The sequence below is a fragment of the Hemiscyllium ocellatum genome, chromosome 13 (assembly GCF_020745735.1).
Source record: "Hemiscyllium ocellatum isolate sHemOce1 chromosome 13, sHemOce1.pat.X.cur, whole genome shotgun sequence".
Lineage (NCBI taxonomy): Eukaryota > Metazoa > Chordata > Chondrichthyes > Orectolobiformes > Hemiscylliidae > Hemiscyllium > Hemiscyllium ocellatum.
The window spans coordinates 14,589,633-14,604,811 of NC_083413.1; the positions used below are offsets into that span (position 1 = coordinate 14,589,633).

Genomic DNA, 15,179 nt, shown 5'->3' on the forward strand with positions numbered 1-15,179 from the left:
GGAGCTGAATACTCTAGTGTACACCATCATGCTGGAGAGGTCACAGTCCAAGAGCTGTACCCTAGATATCCTTGTGTTGCCAATAAAAGAAAACCCACTCTTGCTGTACAATGCTGCCCAAGGAAACTGGACAACAAAAGGATTCTCTTTCACCTCGAACACTAGAATTCAGTCACGGTCAAAAGGAATCAGAACCACAGAATCTTAACCAGTCTGCAAAGCTTAGTGACATGGAACTGACTTCAACTACCCACATCAATGTAACACCCACATCAATAGCTGTAGTGCTTGCTATCACATCCACGCAAACAAATTCAGACGGATTTAAAAAAAATCGTTTTAATTAGTTATTTTGGTTTTGCCTCTTATTTCTAATGTGTGTGTGCATGTGTGAGATGCATTAGTATTTCTTTTGTGTTGTAATTAATAGACCTATCCTTTATGTTAATTCAATTAAGCCTAGTGAAATTGCTTCTTTTAAAAATAAAAGTTTGTTTGCAAATGAGTAAAGGTTATCTACAAGGGAAGGGGTTCTTTTTAAAATAGCCTTGCTGCAACCAACCAAGGGTTTGGGTGAATTAAGAAAGAGATCCATCTGGAACTGTATATCAGGGAATCTTGCTCAAGTTCTGATCGTAGCAAACCTAATCAAATAGAGAAAATGCAGAGAAGGTTGAAGAAAAGATGTGAGGGGGAAAGGAGAGAGTATGAGAACAGACTGTTGACTGATTTAAAATGGAATCCAAGGGTGATCTGTAACGGCACCAATAGTAAGTAAAAGGTAAAATCCTCACTGTCTTACCAGACTATTGGGTTTAAGTCATAGACCAAAGTCAGCTTAGATTTGTCAAAGGCGAATCTTATTTAAATCACTTCATCTAGTGCTTATTGGAACTAAAGTGATAGTTGTTGTTGTGTAAGGACTTGTTGATATTTTGATTTGACAAAAATCTGCTAAAACCTTGTATCTACATTAATGCCATACTGAAAATGTGTTGCTGGTTAAAGCACAGCAGGTCAGGCAGCATCCTAGGAACAGGAAATTCGACGTTTCGGGCCAGAGCCCTTCTTCAGGATGGGCATACTTCATTCAAGAATGAAGATAAAAACTCCAAGAATCAAAGTGTCACATAAGGGCTTTAGAACTCTGGATCAATCTTGCAACAACATCAGAATTGCTCCTCACTGGGCATAAAAAGCACAGCATGGGCAGATTTCAGACTAAGGGAGAAATAGATAGAGAGTTCAGCAGAAGCCTGAAGTCTAACTATGTCCAAGTTAATAATGTGCAGTGTCAGTCGGTACAGTTTATGGAATAATCTTTCAACAATGTGACAAAGCAGAAGCTAGCATGTTAATGAAACCCATATGATGCAGTATTTAGTCTCTGTATGTAAAAGCAATGGTATAAAGAAACCCAAGCCTGAAGATAATTCTTGATCTTGTTTTCTCGTTGACCAGTTTGTCTTTAACCCAAACTCATGGGTGTAGACTTGACACTACACATCAAAAGACAGACAATAGTGATAAACAGGTGGAAGTATACATTGCTATTCTCTGAGAACGGCTGTCATCAGTGTTTGTTTCCAGAGCTATGAGGAAGGACTGCTGGAGGAGATTTGTTGTATAGCGCTCTCAAGGGAGCTGCATAGACACTAGAAAGGCTTCATTCCATACTGAATCATCCCATGATTCCATCAGATGAGAAGAATAACTGAAATATTCCATCATTAGCTGAAATCATCAGGCTTTGATTTAAATAAACTTGAGGTGTTGCATTTTATATAGGGCAACCAGTGCAGGACTTAACACAACTAATAGAAGGGCCCTGGGGAGTGTTGTTGAACAGAGGCACCTAGGGATGCAAGTATATAATTCCCTGAAAGTGACATCATAAGCAGACAGGATGGTAAAGAAGGTATTTGGCAAGCTTGCTTTCAATGGTCAGAACATTGAGTATAGGAGTTGGGACGACTTTACAAATGAGGAATACTGCATACAATTCTGGTCCCCTTGTTATAGAAGGATGTTGTTAAACCTGAAGGGTTCAGAAATAAAATTACAAGGATGTTGCTGGGACTGGAGGGCTTGAGTTATCGGTGAGGCTCAGTAGGTAGGACTTTGTGTTTTGCTGGAGCATTGGACACTGGGAAGTGACATTGCAGAGGTTTATAAAATCATGAGGAGCATGGATAAGGTGAATATCGAAGGTTTTCCAAAGGTAGGGGAGTCCAAAACTGAGGGTATAGATTAAAGGTGAAAAGGAATAGACTTAAAAGGGACCTGAGGGGGAACCTTCTTATGCAGAAGGTATACATGTATGGACTGAGCTGCCAGTGCTCGAGGTGGAAGCTGTTACAATTACAACATTTAAAAAGTATCTGAGTGGGTACATGAATAGGAAGGTTATGGAGGTATTTTGGCTACTTGCAGGTGAATCAAGGCTAGTAAAGTTAAGGAAGCCTGGTCAGTATGGATGGGTTGAATCGAAGGAACTGTTTCCATGCTGTATGACTCTGACTCATCTATCCCGATTTCATGATCCCTTAGCTGCAGCGATGGCTGTTCCTGATTGTAGTGAATATTTTTCAGAGCAGATTTAAATGAGGGTGATTCCTGTATATAAGCTAGATGACAAAATATATTCAAAGATATCACATCATAAATAAATTTAAATTTGTTCTGCGCTTATGACTTAATTTGCAAAACTAGCTTAGTTATTAAATACCCTTTTTACAGAGGATATTAAAATTGACAACTCATCACATATTCCAGTGCAAACTCATGACATTTCTGTTTCTTCAACTGTTTCAAAAGAAAGTTCATACAGAGTGCAAATCATTTACAAAGAGGAGATTGTGATCAGATTTAATTTGTTTGTGCATGGCATTGGACAAAAGAATTGGCATTGAGCGAAAGAATTGGCGTCGAACACAACTTATGTTAGATTAGATTACTTACAGTGTGGAAACAGGCCCTTCGGCCCAACAAGTCCACACCGACCAGCCGAAGCGCAACCCACCCATACCCCTACATATACCCCTTACCTAACACTACAGGCAATTTAGCATGGCCAATTCACCTGACCCGCATATCAAACCGGAGGAAACCGGAGCACCCGGAGGAAACCCACGCAGACACAGGGAGAACATGCAAACTCCACACAGTCAGTCGCCTGAGGCGGGAATTGAACCCAGGTCCCTGGCGCTGTGAGGCAGCAGTGCTAACCACTGTGCCACCGTGCCGCCCTAATCATTTATACTGGAGCTCAGAGACAGTGAGTCTGATCTCTGCACAACATCCAGGGTGTTGCAATAGTTCTTGAACCTCAAAAATAAGGATATAGTTGGGGAAAGAGTTTTGGAAGCACTGCCGTAAGGAATCTGAGGCATGTCTGTACTGACCACTATGAACTATTAAATTACAATACATGGTCATGCAGCATGGAGACCATTCAGCCTATTGGATCTGTTGGGAACCATCTGCACTTTCCAGTGCTTGTCCCATAGCCTTGAATGTTATGGCATTTGAAGTGCTCAACCATGTACTAAAGACGTTATGCTTTCACTAAAAAAGAACACTAGTTAACATCTAGAGTGCTGTGTATGTTATTGGTCAACATAGATTGCCTACAGTGTGGAAGCAGGCCATTGAGCCTACGCTGACCCTTCGCAGAGCATCCCACCCAGACCCACTCCCCTACCCTGTAATCCTGCATTACCCATGTCTTACCCACCTAGCCTGCATTTCCCTGGACACTACGGGAGATTTAGCATGGCTGGTCCACCTAAACTGCACATTTTTGGACTGTGGGAGGAAACCAGAGCAGACACTGGGAGAATGTACAAACTCCACCCAAACAATCACCTAAGGCTGGAATCAAACTCAGATCCCTTGCTGTGAGGCAGCAGTGCTAACCACTGAGACACCACGCTGCCCCATATTTAAAGAAGGATATATATATTAGAAACAGAAGCTATTCTAAACTAGTACTTGGAATATTCCTGATGAAGGGCTTATGCCGGAAATGTTGGTTCCCCTTGCTCCTTGGATGCTGGCTGACCGGCTGTGCTTTTCCAGCCCCACACTCTCGATTCTGATCTCCAGCATCTGCAGTCCTCACTCTCTCCTACTACTTGGAATCGGCAGGTTGTCTCATGCGGAAGGACTTGGCATGTAATTGCTTGAATTTATAAGAGTTAGAGGTGACCTTATAGAAACAGCTAAGATCCTGAAGGATATTGCCGGGGTTGATATCGAGAGGATGCTGCCTGTTGTGAAGCTAGGGGGCCACTGTTTAAAAATTGGCAGTCATCGTTTAAAATTACTGAGGTGAATTGTTTTCTCACAAAGGATTGAGAATCTTTGGAACTCCCTGAGAAAGTGGTGGAGAAAAACTATGTTTAAATGATTTTTGAATATTTTTAAGGCAGAATGTAGGAGCAAATTATTGCAGATGCTGAAATCTGTACTGAAAACAACAAATATTGGAAATCATAATCCGTCGGGCAGCATCCATGGAGAGAGACCAAGCTGATGTTTTGAGTCCAGATGACTCTTTAGATCAGCCATGACCTTATTAAATGGCTGGAAAAGCACAGCAGTCCAGGCAGCATCCAAGGAGCCAAGGACATGGAGGTCCTGGGCCTCCTTCACTGCCACTCCCTCACCGCCCGACGCCTGGAGGAAGAACGCCTCATCTTCCGCCTCAGAACACTTCAATCCCAGGGCATCCTCATTTCCCCTTCCCCCACCTCACCCCAGTTCCAAACTTCCAGCTCAGCACCGTCCCCATGACCTGTCCTACCGGCCTATCATCTTTTCTACCTATCCACTCCACCCTCCTTTCTGACCGATCACCTTCATCCCATCCCCATCCACCCATTATACTCGTTGCTACCTTCCCCCATCCTCCTCTCTGACCTATCACCTCTATCCCCACCCCCATTCACCCATTGTACTCTATGCTACTTTCTCCCCACCCCACCCTCCTCTCATTTATCTCTCCACCCTTCAGGCACTCTGCCTGTATTCCTAATGAAGGGCTTTTGCCTGAAATGTTGATTTTCCTGCTCTGATGCTGCCTGACCTGCTGTGCTTTTCCAGCACCACTCTAATCCAGAATCTGATTTCTAGCAACTGCAGTCATTGTTTTTAAACTTATTAAATGGCTGCCCTGGCTCAAGAGCATGAATGGCACACTCCTGTTCATCTTTTGAGAAGGTCTTGTGTAAACAGATCAGACCAATGCCATGTCAATTCATTTGCATGTAAAGATGAAATGGACTGATTCCCAAATGTCCTGTATAAGGTTCAGTTCTGTCATTGTACAGCTTAGATGACTTAGTCAGCATCATTACATTCTTTTATCTGTGGGAGCAATTTTAGATTAGAGTAGATTAGATTACTTACAATGTGGAAACAGGCCCTTCGGCCCAACAAGTCCACATCGACCCGCTGAAGTGCAACCCACCCAGACCCATTCCCCTACATTTACCCTTTCACCTACCACTACGGGCAATTTAGCGTGGCCAATTCAGCTAACCTGCACATTTTCGGACTATGGAAGGAAACCGGAGCACCCGGAGCAAACCCACGCAGATACGGGGAGAATGTGCAAACTCCACACAGTCAGTCGCCGGAGGTGGGAATTGAACCTGGGTCTCTGGCGCTGAGAGGCAGCAGTGCTAACCACTGTGCCACCGTGCTGCCTACCAATCTAACTTGTTGGACAGGCCTTCTGTGGAATTGGGTGGAATGCTGTGTTACCTCCCGATCCTTTGTTATTTTAATGGGAAACAACCTCAACAGCCCAGTGGAAGGGTTAGGTTAACATTGTCCCACTCCCCCCACACCCAATGTTTTGCTAAGCTTAACACTGAGTGAGTTGAGCTTTCTCCAATACACCCTAGCATTTGGGAATCTGTACATTTCTTTGTATGTGTAGGTAAATTGGCATTCAAATGAACTGAAAAATCTGTTTCATGCTTAAGGTACATTTTGGCTGTGTACGCCTCATTGAGCTTATATATTTCCTAGCTTCATAATCAACTCCTTGTTTTCAAATTAAAAGTAGCCAAGGCACCTTGGTAGTGTTGTGCCTTATTTTTTCCTGTCTTCTCATGCTGCTTTAAGGCAGCAGTTCCAACAATGTTCAATTCTTGCCCCCCCGCTCCCTCCCCCTCCCAAATCCCCAGCATCGTCTTTTCTTTCACAACCTCTGAACTATCGACTTTAGGAGTTGACAATGTGTAAGTCCTGTCACGAAGGCAAAGAGTCTTTCCTCCATCCAGTGCCGAGATGCTGTTTTAAGCTTCAGTCTGTGCTGGAGCCAACACTGGAAGAAGGATGTGAAATGTGAAGGAAAAGTGCTCAGAGCATGGGGAGCCCGTGCCGATGTAGTCTGTGTGGAATGGCTCATTGTATTAGTAAGAATGCTTTTCATGCATATGGACAGCCTTTGCACTTTCCAAGTTGTTAGTGATTTTAATACATCTAAGAGATGCATCATAAACCTCTCCTATATATCTTTCCTTCGCCCAGTTTCCCATTTCTAGCTTCTTGTGCAAAGACTTCAGAAACATTTTTTTAAACAAAAGATGATGCAAGTAACATCTAAATGGAAACATCTTCTCCAATTGTATATTATCGTTAATTAGGAAATGTTAGAAATTACAGTACATTTATGACAAGATCTCATTAGAATTCTGAAAGAACTGATATTTTAAACAATGAAATCAGGGTGGACGGGGTATAAAGAATCTGCCATTTATTGAATGTGTTACTCTGTCAGCTTCCTGTATAATCTCTTGACCTACAGCCTTGAGGAGATAAGCATGCCCCACAAAAGCTGCTCCAACTCACCCTCCTCGTGACTTGTGAACAAAACCAGGTGGTCGCTGAGAGACTGTGTAGAATTATACAGTACAGGAGAGGTCCTTCAGCCCTTTGAGTTTGTACTAACAAGTAAAGTACTCAAAATCTACTAGTCTCACTTAGCCCACAGCCGTGAATGTTGTGACATTTCAGGTGCTCATCCAAGTACTTTTTGAAGATTGTGAAGTTTCCCACCTCAATGCCCCTCCCAAGCAGTGCATTTCAAATTCCTAGCACCCTCTAGATAGAAAACATTCTTTTCCTCAAATCCCTTCTAAACCTCCTGTCCTTCACTCAAACATTATACCCCCTTGATTTGACCTTTTGATCAGTGTTTTGATACCCTTAAAAAAGGGTAGTAGGGATATTTCTGGTAACTATAGACTGGTGAGCCTGATGTCAGTGGTGTGGGAAAGTTGCTGGAGAAGGTACTGAGGGATAGGATCTATTCATATTTGGAAGAGAATGGTCTTATCAGTGATAGGCAACATGGTTTTGTGCGGGGGAGATTGTGCCTTATCAACTCAATAGAGTTCTTTGAGGGAGTGACCAATTTGATAGATGAGTAAGGTGTTTGGTAAGGGTTTCCATGGTAAACTAATGGAGAAAGTGAAGTTACATGGTGTGCAGGCTGTTCTAGCTGGGTGGATAAAGAACTGGTTGAGCAACAGAAGACAGGCAGTAGTAGTTGAAGGGAGTTTCTCGAAATGGAGAAAGGTGACCAGTACTTCCACAGGGATCGGTGCTGGAGCCACTGTTGTTTGTGATATACGTAAATGATCTGGGAGAGATCATTGTTGGTTTAATCAGTAAGTTTATAGATGATATCAACATTAATGGAGTAGCAGAAAGCATAGGGGACTGTCAAAGAATACAGGAGAATATAGATAGACTGGAGAGTTGGGCGGAGAAGTGGCAGATGGAGTTCAATCCAGGCAAATATGAGGTGGTGCACTTTGGAAGGTCTAATTCTAGAGCGAACTATACTGTCAATGGAAGAACCTTGGGAAAAGTTGATGGATAGAGAGATCTGGGAGTGCAGGTCCATTGTACCCTGAAGGTTGCTGCACAGGTGGATAGAGTGGTCAAGAAGGCATATGGTATGCTTGCCTTTATCGGATGGAGTATTGAGTATAAGAGCTGGCAGGTCATGTTAAAATTTGTACAAGACTTTGGTTCAGCCACATTTAGAATACTGTGTACAGTTCTGGTCACCACATTACCAAAAGCATGTGGACACTTTGGAGAGGATGCAGAGAAGGTTTACGAGAATGTTGTCTGGTATTGAAGGTGCTAGCTATGAAGAGAGGTTGTGAGTAGGCTAGGATTGTTTTCATTAGAAAAAAGGAGATTGAGGGGGGACCTGATTGAGGTCTACAAAATCATGAAGGATATAGACAGGATGGATAGAGATAAGGCGAAAGTAAGGACTGCAGATACTGGAGATTAGAATCAAGTGTATGGTGCTGGAAAAGTATAGCAGGTCAGGCAGCATTGAAGGAGCAGGAGAATAGACACATTCATCAGGAATGAGGCTTGAGAGCCAAGGGGTTAGAGAGATATATGGGAGCGAAGGTAGCTAAGTGTGCTGTATGTGGATGGAGGTGGGGCTAAAGGTGATAGGTTAGAGGGGAGGGTGGGAAGGAAAATGCGCAGGTTGTGAGGACAGTGCTGAGCTGAAAGGTTGAAACTGAGATAAGGTGGAGGGGAAGGGGAAATGAGGAAACTGGTGAAATCCACATTGATGCCATGGATTTGGAGGATCTTAAAGCTGAAGATAAGGCGTTCTTCCTCCATTCGTCAGGTGGTAAGGGAGTGGTGATGGAGGAGGCCCAGGACCTGCATGTTCTCAGCAGAATTGGAAGGGAAGTTGAAGTGCCTGGCCACAGAGCGGTGGAGTTGGTTGGTGCAGGTGTCCCCACGATGTTCTCTGAAGCACTCTGCAAGTAGGCGACCTTCCTCCCCAATGTAGAGGAGACGCATTTTAGGAGCAATGGATACAGTAAATGACGTGTGGAAATGCAGGTGAAACTTCGATGGATGTGGAAGGCTCCTATGGGGTCTTGGACGGAGGTGAGGGGGGAGGTGTGGGCGCAGGTTTTGCAATTTCTCGGTGGCAGGGGAAGGTGCCGGGAGGGGAGGGTGGCTTGTTGGGGGGGGGTGTGGACCTCACGAAGTAGTCGGGGAGGGAACGGTCTTTACAGAAAGCAGCCAGGGCTGGGGAGGGAAATATATCTCTCGTGGTGGGGTTCATTTGTAGATGGCAGATATTGAGACAATGTATACAGAGGTTGGTGCGGTGAAAGATGAGTACCGGGGTGGGGGGCGGAGGTGGTTTCTGTCCTTGTTGAGATTGGAGGGGTGGGGTTTGACTGCAGAGGTGCGGGAAGTAGATGAGATGCACTGGGGGGCATCATCAACCATGTGGGAGGGGAAATTGTGGTCTTTAGAGAAGGAGGCTATCTGGTGTGTTCTGTGGTGGAACTGGTCCTCTTGGGAGCAGATGCGGTGGAGGCAGAGGAATTGGGAATGAGGGATAGCATTTCTGCAGGAGGCAAGGTGTGAGAAGATGTCATCCAGGGAGCTTTGGGAGTCAGTGGATTTGTAGAAAATGTCAGTGTTGAGTCGGTCACCGTTGATGGGGATAGAGAGGTCCAGGAAGGCGAGGGAGGTGTCAGAGATGGTCCAGGTGAATTTAAGGTTGGGATGGAATGTGTTAGTGAAGTTTATGAACTGTACAACCTCCTTGTGGGAGCACAAGGTGGCACCGATGCAGACATCATCGATAGAGATCAGCTTTTTCCCTAGAGTGAGGGATTCAGTAACGAGAGGTCACACGTTCAAGGTGAGATGAGAAAAGTTTAAGGGGGAAACTTACCCACCACCCTCTGTGTAAAGTACTGTGTATCTGGAACACGTTGCCAGCAGAGGTAGTGGAGGCAGGCATGGTAGATTAATTTAAGATTCATCTGGTCAGATGCATGAATAGGTGGGGAGCAGAGGGATACAGATCTTTAGGAATTGGGAGATAGGTTTAGACAGTGGATTTGGATCGGCTCAGGCTTGGATGGCTGAAGGGCCTGTTCCTGGGCTGTAGATTTTCTTCTTTGTTCTTTGTTTTTTTGCTGTGCCAATGGACATTGTGGGACCACATCTAAATTAGATTAGATTAGTCACCGGATGGCACAGTGGCTCAGTGGTTAGCGCTGCTGTCTCACAGCACCAGGGAAATCCCAACTTGGGTCACTGCATGGAGTTAGCACGTCCTCCCCGTGTCTGTGTGGGTTTCCGACAGGTTTTCGGGTTTCCTCCCACAGTCCAAGGATGTCAGGTTAGGTGAATTGGCCATGCTAAATTGCCCATAGTGTTAGGTGCATTAGTCAGATTAAAATGGGTCTGTGTGGGTTAGTCTTCGGAGGGTCGATGTGGACTTGTTGGGCCAAAGGGCCTGTTTCCATTCTGTAATCTAACCTAATAATCACTTTGAAACAAAAGCCATTCTTAAGGGGCTTGTCAAATGAAATCTAGAATATGGAGTCAAGTGTCGTAGGAAGAGATTTGGCTCTGAAAGAGATACGCAAAGATTGGCCAAAGTGAATCTTTGGGACAATGTAAATTAATGGTTCTGATGGAATATTATGTGGAATATGTAAGTGCCATTAAAATAGTCATAACCAGTTGTCTAAACATGAACTTCCCAGTCTGATATCAACATTTAGATAAGTTAGGACATCTTTATTTAAACATTGAGAGGACCAACATCATTCTACTTAAAAACAAGAACTGCAGATGCTGTAAATCAGAAAGAAAAACAAGTTGCTGGAAAAACTCAGCAGGTCAGGCGGCATCTATGGAAAGAAATCAGAGTTAACAGAATTGATGAACTCTCTTCTGAGGAAGGGTCACCGGATCCAAAACGTTCACTCTGATTTCTCTCCATAAATGTTGCCCAGATCTGCTGAGCTTTTCCAGCAATTTCTGTTTTTGTTATCTTCTATTTAACTCTCAACAAAAATGTCACAATGCTGTACTGGTGGAATCAAGACTAATGGGGAAAAGGGCAGGAAAGCAGTGTTACGGTCGATCAGATGAGCCAAAGCTCATTGAATGGGAGAGCAGATTCGATGGGCTGAATGGCCTACATCTGCTCCAACACCTTATGGTCTATCCTGATTCCATTCCATTTCCTTCTCCCAAGTTGGCCTGTTTGATTCTGCACTGATGCTCGAGCCCTGTCATCCCTGACCAAACTCACTGTCACCACTTTGGAATTCTCCTTCCTGTAATGTTTCATATTTTCACCATCTCCTGACTGAAGACCTCAGGGACTTCCCTCACTGACCTTTCAGCTTCCACAAACTGTTGAGACTGAGTCTCTCTTTCTCACATTTGTTGCTGCTCTGTATTTCATTTGTGAAACATTTTATGACCTTTCACTCTCTATCTCTGCAACCCTCTATCTTATGTCACTGATCAGCTCTGGATTTCTGCTCTTCACTTGGTCCACCAACATTTTTTGCCAGCACTGCTGTTCTGAGTTCCTTCCCTAAACCAAATGGCACGACAGATATATAGCGGAAACAATTACAGAGGTTTGTGTTAACAACACTAACTGTCTTAAAGAGAGAAACACCTTGTATTTAGAAAAAGAACTCAAGAGGAGAAAAATATTTTATATTTACAGAATTTTTACATGTTGCTTCAGATTGTAGAAATAGGAAAGAGCATCCGGTCTCCCTATACTGTGTCAGCATCCCCTGATCAATTAATTTCTCTTTAAAGAACCTTTAAATGATTTACTACAAGAAAGATGCAGTCCATATATTGTTTGTATTTGATTGGGACTTAATATTCCTTCCCTGACCCAAGCAGTAACATTTTCTGTTTAATTCATTCACGGGATGATGGCATCGCTGGTTAACCCAGCATTTATTGCCATCCCTAATTGTTCCAAGAGCAGTTAAGAGTCAACCACATTGCTCAAATTTGTATACTGCCTTTAGCACTGTTGGGAAGGTGGCAGGTTATTTAAGTACTTTCCTCGAAGCCAGCGGTCTTTTCGCAGCAGAGCGCGGCGGGAGCTGGGCGGAAGTGAAGTCGGAGCACAGAGGCTGTTGGGAAGGTGGGTGAGTGTTGTTTAAGTAGGTGTCTTTGGCTCAGGAGTCTTCGACAACAAAGTTGAGAGAAGTGATTATGCTATAGTTAAAGAGGGTGAAGACATGACTGCCAAGCTGATTTAGTGTACTGCGTGCATGATGTGGGAGGTCAGGGACTCTGGTGTAGCTGGCTCGTATAACTATGGAAAGTGTGTACACATTCAGCTTCTGACAGAGCATATTGCAGCACTGATTAAAGAACTAGATGACCTCAGGCTCATCCGAGAGAATGAGATCTTTCTGGACAGGACCTTCAGTAAGCATATCAGAAGAGAGTAGAGGGGAGAAGACGATGAGGAAGGCAGACATGAGCCAAGTGCAAGAGACCCCGGGGGAAGTACCTGTCAGGAACAGGTTGAATCTCTTGGAAACCGTAGAGACAGACGTCACTGCCAGTCTGAGAGGCGGTTAGGTCTGCCAATCGGATATTGGCGTGGAGGCAGAGCTGAGGAGTCAGACAGAGCCACGGTAATAGGGGACTCCATAGTGAGAGGGACTGAAAGGGGTTTCTGCAGCAACGGGTGGGATTTGAGGATGGTGTGTTGCATTCCTGGTGCCAGGATTAAGGACATCACAGACAGAGTGCAGGAAATCCTCAAGGGCGAAGGTGAAGAGCCAGACGTGGTGGTGCATGTCGGCACAAATGATGTTGGGAAGAAGAGGAGGAACATACTACAGCAGGACTTCAGAGAACTCGGAAGAAGGCTGAAAAGCAGGACACCTCGGGTGGATATCTCCGGCTTGCTTCCAGTTCCTCGGGCTGGAGAGGACAGGAACAGGGAGATAATGGACTTGAATGTGTGGCTGAGGAACTGGTGCAGGAAGCAAGGATTTAAATTCTTGGATCACCAGGGTATGTTTAGCAGTAAGGATAAATTATACAAGAGGGATGGGTTGCACCTCAATATGTGGGGGACCAGCATTCTGGCAGGCAGGTTTACCATTGCAACACAGCTGCATTTAAACTAAATAGCGGGGGGGGGGGGAAACAAACTGGAAGTTTTAAGGGAAAGTTAGAACAAGAGAAGTCACGAAAGGCAACGGAATCAATGGAGCAGAAAACTCAAAAAAGGATCATGCCGTAAGGTCAAGTGAAATAGGGATTGATAGGAAGGGTGAGGGGAGTAACAAATTAAAAATATTATATATGAATGCACGAAGCATTCGAAATAAGGTGATGAGCTTGAGGCTCAGTTGGAAATTCGCATTTACGATGTTGTGGAGACATGGCTTCAAGTGGACAGGGCCTGGGAAATGAATATTCAAGGCTATGCGTGCTATCGCAAGGACAGACTGACTGGCAGAGGGGGTGGGGTGGCCCTGTTGGTAAGGAATGATATTCAGTCCCTTGCGTGGGGGGATCTAGAATCAGGGGATGTAGAGTCAGTCTGGATAGAGCTGAGAAATTCCAAGGGTAGAAAGACCCTAATGGGAGTTATCTACTGGCCCCCAAACAGTAGCATGGATGGAGTAAGTTGAATAAGGAGCTGAAATTGGCCTGTCGCAAATATATTAGTACAGTTGTTATGGGGGATTTCAACACGCATGTAGACTAGGAGAATCAGGATGGTACTGGACACCAAGAAAGGGAGTCCTCCGGGATGGATTCTTAGAACAGCTTGTGCTGGAGCCTACCAGGGAGAAGGCAATTCTGGATTTGTGTTGTGCAATGAACCGGATTTGATCAGGGACCTCGAAGTAAAGGAGCCATTAGGAGGTAGAAACCAATACAATAAGCTTTAATTTGCAGTTTGAAAGTGAGAGGGTAGAATCGGAAGTGACAATATTTCAGTTGAATAAGGGAACTATGAGGGAGGAGCTGGCCAAAGTTCAATGGTGTAATACCCCAGCAGAGATGGCAGTGGAACAACAATGGCAGGTATTTCTGGGTATAATGCAGAAGATGCAGGATCAGTTCATTCCAAAAAGGAAGAAAGATCCTAAGGGGAGGCAGGGGTGGCCATGGCTGACGAGGGAAGTTAAGGCCCATATAAAGACAAAAGGGAAAGAGTATAACATAGCAAAGATGAGTGGGAAATTGGAGGACTGGGAAGCTTTTAAAGAACAACAGAGGATAACTAAAAAGGAAATACGCAAAGAAAAAAATAAGGTACAAAGGTAAACTGGCCAAAAATATAAAGGAGAATAGTAAAGGCTAGTTTAGGTATGTGAAAAGAAAAAAAAATTGGTTAAGACTAAAATTGGATCCTTGAAGACAGAAATGGGTGAATTTATTACAGGGAACAAAGAAATGGCAGAAGAGTTGAATTGGTACTTTAGATCTGTCTTCACTGGGGAAGACACGAGCAATCTCCCAGATGTAACAGTGGCTGAAGGACCTGAACTGAAGGGAATTTATATTAGGCAGGAAATGGTGTTGGAGAGACTGTTAGGTCTGAAGGCTGGTAAATCCCTGGGACCTGATGGTCTACATCCCAGGGTACTGAAGGAGGTGGCTCTAGAAATCGTGGAGGCATTGGTGATCATTTTCCAATGTTCTATAGATTCAGGATCAATTCCTGCGGATTGGAGGGTGGCTAATGTTGTCCCACTTTTTAAGAAAGGAGGGAGAGAGAAAACAGAATTATAGACCAGTTTGTCTGACCTCAGTGGTGGAATATGGCAGTAACAGGATAGTTCAGAGTCAGCATGGATTTATGAAAGGGAAATCATGCTTGACTAATCTTCTGGAATTTTTTGAGGATGTAACTCTGAAGATGGACAAGGGATATCTAGTGCATGTAGTATACCTGGACTTTCAGAAAGCCCTTGATAAAATCCCACATAGGAGGTTAGTGAACAAAATTAGGGCACATGGTATTAGGGGCAAAACACTGACATGGATTGTAAATTGGTTGGCTGACAGGAAACAATAGTTATAAATGGCTCCCTTTCGGCATGGCAGGCAGTGACCAGTGGTGTGCTGATTGTGGATGATCAGCCATGATCATAATGAATGATGGTGCTGGCTCGAAGGGCAGAATGGCCTACTCCTGCACCTATTGTTTGTTGTCTAACATAAGGAAACAATCCCAAGCCCATAGAATTTAAGTATTTAGAGTGCATGTAAAGTGTAAATGTTATGGCTAATTTTACAACAGTCTAAACTCTGCACAATGTTTCTCAGGACTTGTACAGAAACCAGGC

General features: G+C 44.1%; 1 protein-coding gene across 5 annotated transcripts in view; it reads left to right on the top strand.

The window, feature by feature from the left end:
• Nucleotides 1-15,179, top strand: part of LOC132821781 (mediator of RNA polymerase II transcription subunit 12-like protein) — a 604,412-nt gene that overhangs the window by 392,419 nt on the left and 196,814 nt on the right. The gene's annotated exons all lie outside the window — the stretch shown is intronic.